The sequence below is a fragment of the Hirundo rustica genome, chromosome 4, assembly GCF_015227805.2.
Source record: "Hirundo rustica isolate bHirRus1 chromosome 4, bHirRus1.pri.v3, whole genome shotgun sequence".
Lineage (NCBI taxonomy): Eukaryota > Metazoa > Chordata > Aves > Passeriformes > Hirundinidae > Hirundo > Hirundo rustica.
Window position 1 is genome coordinate 74,788,122 of NC_053453.1, and position 12,985 is coordinate 74,801,106.

The window sequence follows — 12,985 nt, forward strand, 5'->3', positions numbered from 1 at the left end:
CAGCAGACTGAGCCCTGGTTCAGACCCCCACGCTCCCTTTGGGATTTGAAATCCTCTGGACACGCAGGCAGATCAGAGCTGCTGCTGTGAGAGGAATCTATTTAACAGGAACCAAAACCACACGTGAGAAATGGGGCAAGAGGGGAAAAGCGTGGGCAATCAGAGTATCCATTTCAAACCTGCACTGCTCCTCTGGACCAAAAGGCCAAGGCAAAGCCACCTTTCACATGGGGTGCAATGGGGTAATTAAAAATAAAGAAATGATGCTGAAATAAATGCTTAAACAATGGGAGTGGGACTGGAATGGATGTGGAACAGAAAGGCAAAGAGCCAGGAAAAGAGGGGCTAGGTCTGAGCACTGCACGGATGTATTTCCATCACGTGGCATATACATCACTTAATTCTAAGGTATGGCTCACTGATTTTGTCTGTCACAGTGCAGACAGCGAACTCAGACTCTCTTTTTTTCGGTCACATTTTTTCATCTGAGAAATTGCTACCTGAGGAGATGCATACAAAGTTTCACAAATATTTATTCCTGCATCATTTTATGATCAGCAAAGAGAAACTTCTACAGCCTGACAGTCTACCCAGCTGTTATAATCCTCAGAATATGATAATGGGAATATTATTGTCCCAGTCTGGTATGCAGCAATTTTCAATCCTGTTATATTTCCAACTTGTTCTTTTCCTGTCCAACAAAGCCATAATATTTACTAAGGGCATTCAACCCTGATGGGCTAAGATACTGTGGTATGTAAGAGCTAAATTATTTGGCTTAGTAATTCCCAGGACCACAAATCACTCCCAAAACTAGCTGGTGAAATATTTTCAAGAGATATCTGTACAGAAAAAAAAAAAAAAAATCTATCAAAAATGTTCTTATTTGAAAAATATTCTTGTTTGAAAAAAAAAAAAAAATTCTTGTTTGAAAAAAAGTCTTTTTACCCTTAGAGACATTCAATTACTACTTTTTATAAATAACTACAGCAACAAAGTGAACAAGCGAGTGTTAATAAATGAGGTCAAGTTGGCCCTTTATTTGTATATTAAAATGTTAGTCAAGACTCCTGTTATCAGATTTTTCTGAATGGACAAAAGCTTATGTAAATGGGATTTTTATACTCTCCAAAGATTGGCAGTGATTCTGCAGGATGGGGAAAACGTAATTCAGTTGATACAGTGCTTAACACAGCCCTTCATAGACTCAAGCAACTCAACAGAAAATTCGACCATTTAAAAAATCTTTTAAAATCAACTCACACACAGTAATGTCATTAACGAGGCCACTGGAGGTGTCGGTGCAAGCTCCCTCTAAAGCAGGAGGATGAGATGAATTCTGTGTGTGAAAGCTCAGCATAAAGATGAGCCCCAAATACATTAATATTTATTAATATATCTAATTAACGCTATTAGCATTTAGCTCTAATGAGAGGCTTGGGAGGGGCAGGCTGTGATGCACAGGCCTCGGGCTGGCTGTGAGCGCTGAGGTTCTCTAAGTCAGAGCTCCACTTGTGTTCGACTCATCAAATAACCTGCGAGAGCCTGAGAACGGTGTTTTCAGAAAGCTGAGCCCAGCTCCCCAGCTCTGCCATCGAGCCCGTGCTCAACACAACACGTGTGAGTCACTCTGTTTACAGAGCACAGCCAAGCCACTGAGCAAAGGACAACATGGAAACCAGAACAGCCGGAGAACCCCCGTCAAAGCATCACCGAATGGAAACCTGCACTTAGCGCTGTGACCTCACAAAGAGGGAGAGAAGAGAGGGGAACAGCAGAGGACCAGCTGTGAAAGAACACGCTCTGTTTCCACTCCAGGTGAGGTTTTCTTATCTGAGTTGTCTGGTCTACACCCAATGCACCGAGAGCTTAAAAAATCTGCTTGCCAAAATTAAACCTTTAAAGCAAAAGATGAGATTTAATACTAATTAAAGGCAGAAAAGCCCATCCAAATGTGCAGCCAGGAAGGGCACAGTGAAAAGGGAAGCATGCAACAATGCACGCAAGTAAACAAGGGAGGAATCTTTCTAATCCAAATCCATGATCCTGACCCAAATGGAGTCAGATCCGTAGCTCAATTTACTGCACTTGGAAGCAGAGGATGCACAAGGAATTACTTACTGCAGACATGACTGGAAATAAAAGGAACTATACAACTCCTAACACAATTTCAAAATTAAAATTCAGTACATTTAACAGACACTGAATTTCTGACGTATTATTTTTTTCTTACTCTTTCTGTACCAAACTTGAGGAATTAATTCATCACATGGAGAAGCCAAAGGTCAAAATGAGTTGCATAACTCTATCAACAACATCTGGAACAACACAAGCTATGATTGGTGTCCAAAATGCACTTCTGTGGGAACAAGTCTCTTTCCTCTCCCCAAAAGATCCCTCCAGGCCGTGAATGCTGGTGGAGTTTTGGGGTTTTGTTATGTTCTTCTGATGCCACAAATTCTCAGCATTCCTAGGTAAAAACTTAAGGAACCAACCACACGATTCAAGGTAGCAAATCCAACCATACCCTCCTTACGTTCTTTGGAAATTGTTCCTAACTCCTACAAAGTAACTGAAAATTAAAACATGAAGGATATAGGAGAAACAGGTCCCTGGCACTGAATTCAGTCGTTGTTTGTTCATCTAAAAACAGTTAACCCTACTCTTCTTTACATTTCCCAGTGCTGCAAGAGGATTTTTCTTCTTCCCTTTTTTCCCAAATGTCTAAGATGACATTCAAAGCAGTATGACCCACAGACAACACATCCCAGATGTGGGGAACACGCAGCGTAGTGAGAATGCTCATCATGTCAAAGATCATTTGTGCTATTTTCAGATATGCACTGGGCATATTTTTCATTCTGGTCCCTGCTTGGGGTGTTTATTTGAGAGTGCACCAGGTGCATGTTAACCATGGATAGAGGACTTCCAGGCCATTATGCCAAAGCAGCAGCTCGTTTCAGCTTTCATTTCACTGCATTTATTGTTACTGGTGGCGGTAGGAGTAAAAGTCAGTGAAATGGCACAAGCCATTGCTTAGGAGGCTCCTGTACATTTTAAATTCTGCAGGGGTTAGGAGGACAGACGTGGAAGGACAAAGGCTGTTTACAAGTTGCTGGGAGCACAAATTGCCACCGAGGTTCCAATTTCCAACACAGTTAAGAGACAAACCCCGCTTTTCAGAAAGGAGCTTGAATTGTAACGTCAAACAGGTGCCAGAGCAGAAGCTGGGCCAAAAAATATCAACTTGCCACAAAAATGTCCTCATGTCCTCACTCTCCCAGAGGAGTGCTTGTTAGTTAGTGTGAGCACATTCCTTCTGAGAGCAGAGCGAACAGAAATGTTCATTTTTGGACTCTGGAAAGGGCTCCATCTCCCTTCCTATTTCTCAGTGTCCTGACCAAACATTTTCCTTTCTCCTAAGAGAATCAGTGGCCCTTTCTTACTGAACTAAAAATGTGTTTGAAAATTCTTAGATGTTTTCCCGCTTTCGAGAAACAAAACCAGCTACAGAGCCCGTGATGTTGACGGAGGGAATTGTTCATCCTCCCTGCACATCACTTCTGCATCGTGTTTAAACACAAGTGAGCTTTCCTAACATCATAAGACGCTTTCTTCCATCTTCTAACCAGGAGAGGTAGGAAGAATAAATTCCATTTAATGGAAGCTTCTCCTATTTCTTCCTGGAGCTGGATTAACCTTAATTTTCTACTTCATTTTCTGCTTCTTACTCAAAAAGAAAGTTTGGTGGCCAATGAGGAAAAGGTGAAAACCCATAAATAGTCCTGGGTTTTAGACATATAAATGCAATTAGAATTTCAATTTAAAACAAAGGAATGGAATCGTTTTAGTTTCTGCAAATAAAACAAATTACAGTTCATCCAAAAAAAATCTACCTTCAAAATATCCTGAGGGCAGAAGAGGCCAAAGACTTGAAAAAATGGCTGGGTGTGAAGCTGTTCCTCTGCTTCAGTGCCCTGAAGTTTCCAGTTCTTGGAAATGACTGGCAGCTCATTTTCATTAATTGTGATTGGAAGTTTTTGTTAGAGCTGGCAAAGTGCTCAGAGCACCCAGCCCAAGGACCTATTTCATCACTTACTGTTAGGGCTGTGCTTTTGATGCTGGAACAGTCCAAAGATGCAGAACCCTAAAAGTCTAAAGAGAAGAGGCAGCCAGGCACTGGCACTTGAGACATAAGATAAAACAGACTGACTTCCAGAACATTTTCATCCTTTGGCAGCAGAATAATCAGGTTTCCAACATTACAGGACAGGACAGAGTCAGAGAGCTGCATTAGCTACCCAACGAGAAAATTGCTTTTAATGACGTTGTCTTTAATTGCCTCTTAATGTGCATTTTACACCACTGCTCTCTGCTGAATAGAACCCAATTTTTTTATGGGTGTGCAACAGCCCTTCCAAATCCATCGATATGAGGCGGTGTCTCATTTAATTCCTGTGGTTTTGTGCTCTGGGAACAGCTTTTACTGCAGGATGTTCTCTGACTTCACCCAAAAGTTCTGACTGGCCACAACAGGCAACAAAATGAAGATGGGGATCTGATAAGGTGAAAACCTTAAAATGGAAAATATTTACCAAATTCAGCACCAATATATTTTCCAGTAGTTCAAATCTAGATTGTTTTGGGTTGCTGTTGCCCCAGATCTCAATAATTCATTTCATTTCCACTCTCCTCTGGTGAGATTAGATTTGGAAAGCCCAATAGTACAGCTGATGTGCGTAGCAGGGACATGTGTGTGGACATAGGGTAAAGGTTCTTCACTTTTGGAAAGAGGGAATTTAAATGTCTTTTCATTATTTTTCAGCAATTAACTTCCATGTAAGGAAAAACCAATTTTAATATAAGGGAAAACAAAAGAAGAAACTTTCAAACTTGCCTCATCAGAAGGATGAAAACTGAGTAAGAGAAAGTAATTAATTTTCCCAGCTTTAAAATTTCCCCCCAGATATTTTTCATTGTCCAAGTCTGGGCAGTTACCCTTCCCTGCTGCCAAATCCTTAATTTTCTACTCCATTTTCTGCTTCTTACCCAAAAAGAGTGTTTGGTAGCCAACGAGGAAAAGGTGAAAACCCATAAATAGTCCTGGGTTTTAGACTTGTAAATGCAATTAGAATTTCAATTTAAAACAAAGGAATCATTTTAGTTTCTGCGAATAAAATAAATGATAGTTCATCCAAAAAATTCTACCTTCAAAATGTCCTGAAGGCAGAAGAGGCCAAAGACTTTAAAAAAATTTAAATTGATTGCCAAGATTTCTTCTCCTTTGAAGCACTACCACCGACTTTCTTAGCAGGTAGGACCAATCATTTTAATCCTTCTGCTCCTCATTCTCAAAATAGAAGTAATTATATTAATTTGCCAAAAAAGGATGGGATATGGCTCTTTGCATTGAAGACAGTGCAGTACTTGAGGAAGCAATTTTTGAAGTCAAGCTGCTGGACATTAATAGATAATTTGAAGAGCTGCAAATCAGTGTCATCTTCATTAAAAGGAGGACTAAGAAAAATATTTGTATTACTCTGCTATGTGTTTCCATAACCAGATTTCTGAAAATGAGCTTCTGAGTCATGTTTAAATATTTAGAAAGGCAGCGTGGTTTTAAAAAGCACTGAGCTCAGTAAGCTACCCACCTGGGATGATGAAAGATGCAGAAGCCTAATTTTCATCACACCTTTAAACTTTACTTAAGGCCTGGTCCTAGATATTCTTCTAATTATATCACTTGAATTTCCCATCATCTGAGCACCTCAAATATTTGACTTTGCAGAGAAGCACAGATGAACCAGCCAGCCTTTTCACCCTCTGTGGCCATGGCAGCGGATGAGAAGAACCATCTGCCATTACCCCTTGCCTGACTCCACATCCCATAAATGTTCCATAAATAAAGGTTCCATAAGTGCTCTGGGATCAGAGGCACAACCTGAGCACGGAGGGGCCCGAGCAGAGGAAGGGCTCCAGCTTTGCTGCAAGGTAAAGGAAAACGTTCTTGCTTGGGAAAACGTTCCTGCTGGTTGGCCATGCCATGGGGAAACGCTCCCTGGAAACACATCAGAGAGATTCCAAGCATTCCTGCACCTGTCACCGAGACACACAGAGCAGTCACACGCAGACAAGAGATTTCTCAAGGCAGAGGTCCTTCCGATCCCAGCTCACAGCTGAGAGAGCCGAGAGAAGAAGAGACCCCTTTGTTTATTTTTTTACTTTTTATACATTTCTGGGTCTAGCAGAAGATTGGCTTTTTGGGGTTTCCACCCCTCAGCCTCAGTGGCCAGACCAATTGTCAGTTACAATTGTTTTCAGGTTAGAAATATGCAAACAAAGGCCAGAGAGTGAAAAACAAAGGATTTGTTTATGTTACATCTGTGGGAAAGGTAGAAAACTGCTCTAATATTCTACAGTAATTAAAAGATCTGACTCCATTTATGAAAATCAAAAGGCTAATAAAGAAACTCAGAAAAACCAGGGTAACATGCACCATCACTGGAGCTGGGTCTGCTCACTCAGCACGGGCCCTGGCCCCAAGGTGGGTGGCAGAGGGGAGAACACCACGAGCCTGAATTCTTGTTTTGTACGAGGAGAACGGCACTACAGTGAGTGAGATTAGAGAAGGCTCAGCATAAACAATCCGAGGAGGGATGCAGAGTGCGGGGATGATCATCCCCACACGGAGACTCTGCCTGAGCCATTTTAGGTGCTCTTAGGTTTCAAAATAGCTCAGGAGTGCTAAAGTCTAAGTCTGAATTTTTCAGAGAGGATTGTAGGAATGAAGCCTCAGTGAGTGAGGGATGCCCCAGTAAAATCTGAGAAGGGGAAAAACCCAGGGCCTTGTTCAAAGCTGAATATTAAAGAAGATTTCCATATTTCTCTGTTCCTTATTTCTGCACTGCATTTCAGTAGCAAATGCCTTTCTGAAAAATCAAAGGGAGATGGGGATAGATGGATCCAAAATAAACAGAGAACTCTTATTTGTTTGTGAAAAGAACACAGATAGCTGAAGGCAGAATCTGTACCTAAATTATTGGGACCTCTAAGTTTTAATTAATCCCGTCACAGCATCCACGGTCATGCAAAGCAAAAGCTATTGGAGGGTTTGAGGGCTGTGACCGATATCCAGCCCCACGTCAGCTCAGCAACAAAGACAGCAAAGGCAGCTCTGCATAATGAAGCATCTCCACATCAATGAGATGCACTGTCATAGCATCCTGCACAAAAGCAAAAGCCAATCAATTCACAGTGGGTTTGGAAAGCTCACAGGAAACGCTTTGAGACAGATCCTCCATCACCAGGCTGCTCTTCTGCTCAGGACAGGGTTTGGACAAGGAAAGCACCAGCAGGGCAGAAGTGCCCTGGCCGGCATCCAGCCGAGGTGCAGCAAGCAGAGGGGAAGGAAATGATCGTGTTGGCCCCCAGTGTGTGAGCCCTTACAAATCCCAGCTAAGCCCTGTTAGAGCAGCCAGAGCTGCTGCTAAAAGAGCCACCAGAGCTGCTGTTCTCTCTGCCAAGATTGCCACCGGGGCAGGGGCACGCAGGGCACCACAGCATCATCGGCTCCGAGGAAGCAGGGTGGGGAGAGGGAGCCTCCAGGGGCTCACAGAGGACACAGGAGTTCCCTCCTCACCTGAGCCCTTGGGCAGGGGCCAGCAGCAGCAGAAGGGAGGGCACTCGGCAAACAGCTCACAAACCAGCTGCTTTTTCAACTCTTGGTCTGACTAAAGCAACTTGAACCGCTTTGGATATGTCAAATTATCTGCCCTCAGCCTGTTCTCCTTTTTCCTTATCCTGAGCTGCTCCAGGCATCTCTGGAGGCGAAGGAAGAGTCCTGCATATTGTCAGAGCCACCACAAGAATGACATAGGTGATGCTTTTTCCCCTTTGACTTCCAAAGCCTGGGAAGTTGGGTGCAGAACAGGGAGGAATTGTCACCTCCTCGTGCTGTAATGCAGCTCATCTGGGAAGGGACAAAAGCTGCACAGATCACACACAGGCTACAGGACAGAGTGGGATGGCCATGGGAGACAAATGGGGAGCCAGTGCTTCCTACTGTCTTTCCATAAAGAGTGAAGCTGAGGTAAATATTTCACATCAGGTCCAGTTCAGTAGATCTGCTTTTCACTCACAATCCATTCCAAACCTTCCCTTCAAATATCACCAGCGAGTGCCAGAGCCCTGGTCCAAAGGGCACCTTCCAGACAGATCTCACTGTGCTTTTCTTACCACCATCAGACCCCAGCACTGCCAATTGCTGGCCCCACACTGGGCAGGAAGTCTGGTGCTGCAGCTGATCCCAGTCAACAACTTCTTTAAGAGCAGGAGAACGTTTGCAGGGAAGGTCAACGTGCAAAACCACCTGGAACTGCAGGCCAGGAGCTGTCCACCCAAATGAAAACGGTGAGCAAATCCAACAGCTATTTTCAGGCTACCTAGAAACTAGGTTTGAATTCATGTGAGATTTGATTTGCATGGCCTAGATGATCTGCTGGCAGTCTAAGAGGTTCCGAGAATCCGGCACTGAAAAATTTAATCATCTGTTTTCTCTGAGAATTTCCTTAGTATTTACTATAGGGAGCTAACGTTACTTGCTGGAACAAGCCTTTAAAATCAAAGCATCTCAGGAACTGAAGAAACAACCAGATTTATTTTTGGAGGAGAACCAAGGGACAGAGTGTAAAATCAGGAAAGCGAGGTAAAAACAAAAACCAGAGGAATGAGTGGCATTTTTCTGCTCTGAGCATCTCTTAGATTCCCAAGTCCTCTGCTAGCCACCGTGCAGCTCTGTGCCAAAGCCAGCTCTCAGGGACTGCACACCTCCAGAGGCAGGAAGAAGCAGATGATGTATCCTGGAACAGAAGCCTGGCAGCACAGAGAATGGAAGAGAATTGAGTTCACAAAGTTACACTTCCTTAGGAGGCAAGACCATCTCTAACCGTACCTGAGGACTGGATCTCTCCAGCAGCCGTGTCGTGAGTGACATTAGGAACGTGACCTAAGTGCCACCTTCGAAATATGAGCACGGAGAAACATTCTGAAGGTGCAGACTGAAAGCAGCATTTAGCTTCTCAGTTCTTGGTAAGCACAGCTGATTTCTCAGCCCTGATATTCAAACAGGGAGCACTGCAGGAGGGGAAAATAACCCTCTTAAAATCAACTGGTAAATATACTTATTTTGGCAAGAGAAATTAATAAGCTTTAGAGCCTGTACTTGCAAAAGGAACTTTGGATTTGAGATCACAATCACAGGTGATGGAAAAGGTTGTGTTGATTCCTGCATCCTTAGTTGTAGATGTTGTTCTTGGTATTTTTAGAGTATTCAGCAGTAAAACCTCCTTTCCATTTTATCCTTGGCCTCATTTTTCCCTGTGTTAGAGCTTTTTTACCTTTAACTATTCTGAAAGAGATCTTAGAATCCTTCCTTTTCCTTTCAAATATTTTGTCCACTCTTTATATATATATATATATATATCTCAAATCCCGTTCTCACTGAAAATATGGAATGAATCTCAATGTCATCAGTAGGATTAGCCACAGACCCCATGAATTAAACTACAGAAGTCTGAAGAAATTGCTGACAGGCCTTAACTGGAAATGCAGAAAAAGGAATGCACAAGGCAGCTGAGCTCGTAAATCACTGTTAAATCCCCTGAATGGCAGAGAATCTTCTGATTCAGCCACATTGTTGCCACTGCTGTAGTCGGAGGAACCTGTAGTGAACGAGCCGGGAATTGGTCATTTCCATATGAAGACTATCCAAAGAAAAAGAATAACAATATTGCAAGGATCGTTGGTGTTTAGTTCTGGAACCTGGCTACATTTGAAGCATTTTGTGGTTGTAGGCAGGCACCACTTTTCAGAGGCAGGAGGAAGCTTCGAATCAGATCCGTGTCCCTCCTCAGAAGCCCCACATATCCACAGAGTGCATTTGTTAGCCTCGTACCCCAGCTAAATTTCCACCTAGGAATTATTCCTTAACTTCCTGGTATGCCCAGAAATGTCTCCTCTAAAATCATGCTGTAACTGTGGATGTTTTGACACAAGTGCTGTGCTTCACTATGGAGGGATCTTCTCGTGGATTTGTTTGTTTGCCAAACAGGAAAACCCAACTTTTACTGTTAAGATAAGAACTTAATTGGGTGAGAGGTGAATGTGCTGCATTGCCTTGGATTACACAGGCTGGGAACTGGACTGGCAGAGGAGGAGAAATAAAAAAATTCCTTGGAGATATTTTGACTTGAATGAAAAGGGTTTCATGATGTTTTGCTGCCTCTCCACTGCATCTTGCTCTGTGCTACACACCAGCCTGGGATGATGAGGCTCTGCAGCCCTGAGATTACAAAACTTGGCGACTGCTTGCTTGGGGCACCAACGAGGAGCACAAAAGTGGAAAGGGTGAAGAAAGAAGAAAGTACTTTTTAAATTTCCCAGCTGCTCTGTTGGATTGGCTGGCAAACCACCTGGAAAGAGCCACTGGCATGAATACAAAACAGAATGTTTAATTTAATAGAAGAGAAAAAAGCAAACCCCAACCAGAAAAGAAGTTATGCACCTATATTGTTCTACCCATTAAACTACATTAACACAAATTCAAAAGGTGAACTCCAGACCTTTGCTGGCACCAAGACCTTTTATTCACTAATCTTCTTAATGCAGCCAAAGTACTTTAGAATTAAAGAATTGGTTGTTGTTTCTGTGGTTCTTTGACTTATTTTTCCCAGCTCCAGCTAGTTAGCTGATCACTATATGTAAACAATACTCAAAACCTTTGATGAGAATGTAAAGTGTCAATTTGCAGGATTATATTCCTTAACTAGAAAAAAATGATAGATCAAGAGGCTGGAAACACTCTGTTTTCTTTGACAGACGATCTGCAGGTTTTCCTCTTGGGAGGAGATGGAAAAAAAAAGCATAACCCATACATCAAAATCCTGCAATGACTGCAAGCACGTATGTTAAACACAAAGTTGTTTCTTCATGGGGGGGGGAAGAGGGAGTAGGAAGATCAAAACAACAACACCATCTCAAACCTACATATTCACACGTTTTCTCACTTTTTTCTCCCATCTACCCCAGCAAGGCTCCATCTACCTGCCTAAATACGACGCTCATCACCGCTGCTGGCACACAGGCACCAGCACTCACACAAACTCCCTTTCCCACCCACGTACACGTCACTAGTCCATGGGCTGCTGGTCTGTCACCACACTGTAGCCATGACACAGCCAGAAGACAGAGAAGTGTCCCTTCAGTCTCTCTGGAGCAAAGTCTAGCAAACTGACTGCAGTTATTTGGTGCTGGGGGGTTCGTGCAGTTCTCAGAGGGTTCCACATCATCCTCGTTCATCCAGTGTGTGCCCAGAGCTTGACAAATCCAAGGATAATGACAGCACCCACAGCCTTCCCCTCGTGCAGTAACAGCCAGATTTCTGGCTGTCGGTGAGGACTGAACCAGGGCAAAACACTCAGAGGATTCCACATCATCCTTGTTCCTCTGATGCAGCCAGAGCCCAACAAATCCAAGCACCCACAATATAATAACAGCACCCACAGCCTTCCCCTCGTGCAGTAACAGCCAGATTTCTGGCTGTCAGTGAGGACTGAACCAGGGCAAAGCACACACGTAGAGGACACACAAGGCACAGAGTTCCCTTAATCCATATAAGCTTTGCTAGGCATCATTAAAGGTTTCCATCAGACCCAACCTTGCTTCGACCAACATAGTGAGAGCAGCGCTGACAAGGCTCTTCAAAAATGCAAAAATGGGTCAAGCTAAAAGTGCCCCCAGCTCTGAACTTCACTGCAGTCAAGAGGAGTCTGGCTGAAGGGAGTTTGGCCTTTGAACTGCAGAGAAAATGTGCACTGCATTAATCTAAAGTCACTTTTTTTTTTTCATTTACTAGTGGGAGACTTACAAGCAAAAGGACATCAAGAGAGAAAAATACTGCATTGAGAAAATACAGTGCTTAGGAGAACATTCAAGCATTACAGTTGTTGGTATTATGTCTTCTTTGTAGACCATAGATCAAGCAGAGCAAAGAGTTATCATCCTGAGGTATTTGTGTTTCGTGTAACAATGCCTTAATGATTCAATTAGCATTGATTCTTTAGCTGCAACAATATTTTCTGACTGATTCAGTAATTTAGCTCTCACTGCTGATTGATACAATTCCTATGAGTAATAAAGCAGGTTGAAAGAAATTTATTTAATAATTCACAAAAGATTTTTAAAGAAGATTTTTATTGCTTCTGCCACTGGTAATCCCTAAGATTTCAGAAAGTGAGTTATTTCTTTTAACAGTCTGGCATTCTTAATAGTGAGTCTTTCTACTAGGAAGCCTTTTTTCCCACCTGACATGGTTGGGATAATTCCATATAAGAATATTTATTAGCCTTTAGGTGGGGAAGATTAAGACAAGTGTGGGTGATCTGAAGATGAATTTATATCGTATGCAATGTGCACAGATCACTTAGAAACAACACAGGCAGCCTGTACAAGGACACTGGAGCAAATCTGGGTTTGAAACCCAGCCAGAAATCTCACTTGCTATAAGGAAATAATATTAAGTGTAATTGGTATTACAGCAGGTCTCCACAGAGAGAGTTAAAATGGTTACTGAAGGTTGTCAGAGAGAGAGACTCAGGCTGGATGACAGGGAAATTTCTTCTGGCATGAAAATGGTAGTAAATAGATGAATTATAACAGCCTCCTAAATGTTTTGGGGAAAAACATCTGTTTAAGAACTTCTGCAGCAGAGGCTTAACCGAGAACAGCTTCATGGTCTTCACGATGATTCCTGCTGCAGTAGCAAAAAAAGGAAACACAAGGGGAATTTCACTAGCCTTTCAAAATAGCATCCTCCCTGTGATTTCTGCTTGTCCACGTTCTACAGTGCCTCATAAATCTCCACGCTGATAAGTAGGTCCTGTCCAAATGAAATGCTCTTTTAATGTGTTTGTATGCATCTCTTTGTGCA

At 42.7% G+C, this 12,985-nt stretch overlaps 1 protein-coding gene across 2 annotated transcripts in view; it reads right to left on the reverse strand.

Moving 5' to 3' along the window:
• The window catches only part of CACNA1C (calcium voltage-gated channel subunit alpha1 C), a 463,700-nt gene that overhangs the window by 309,879 nt on the left and 140,836 nt on the right, over window positions 1-12,985 (reverse strand). The gene's annotated exons all lie outside the window — the stretch shown is intronic.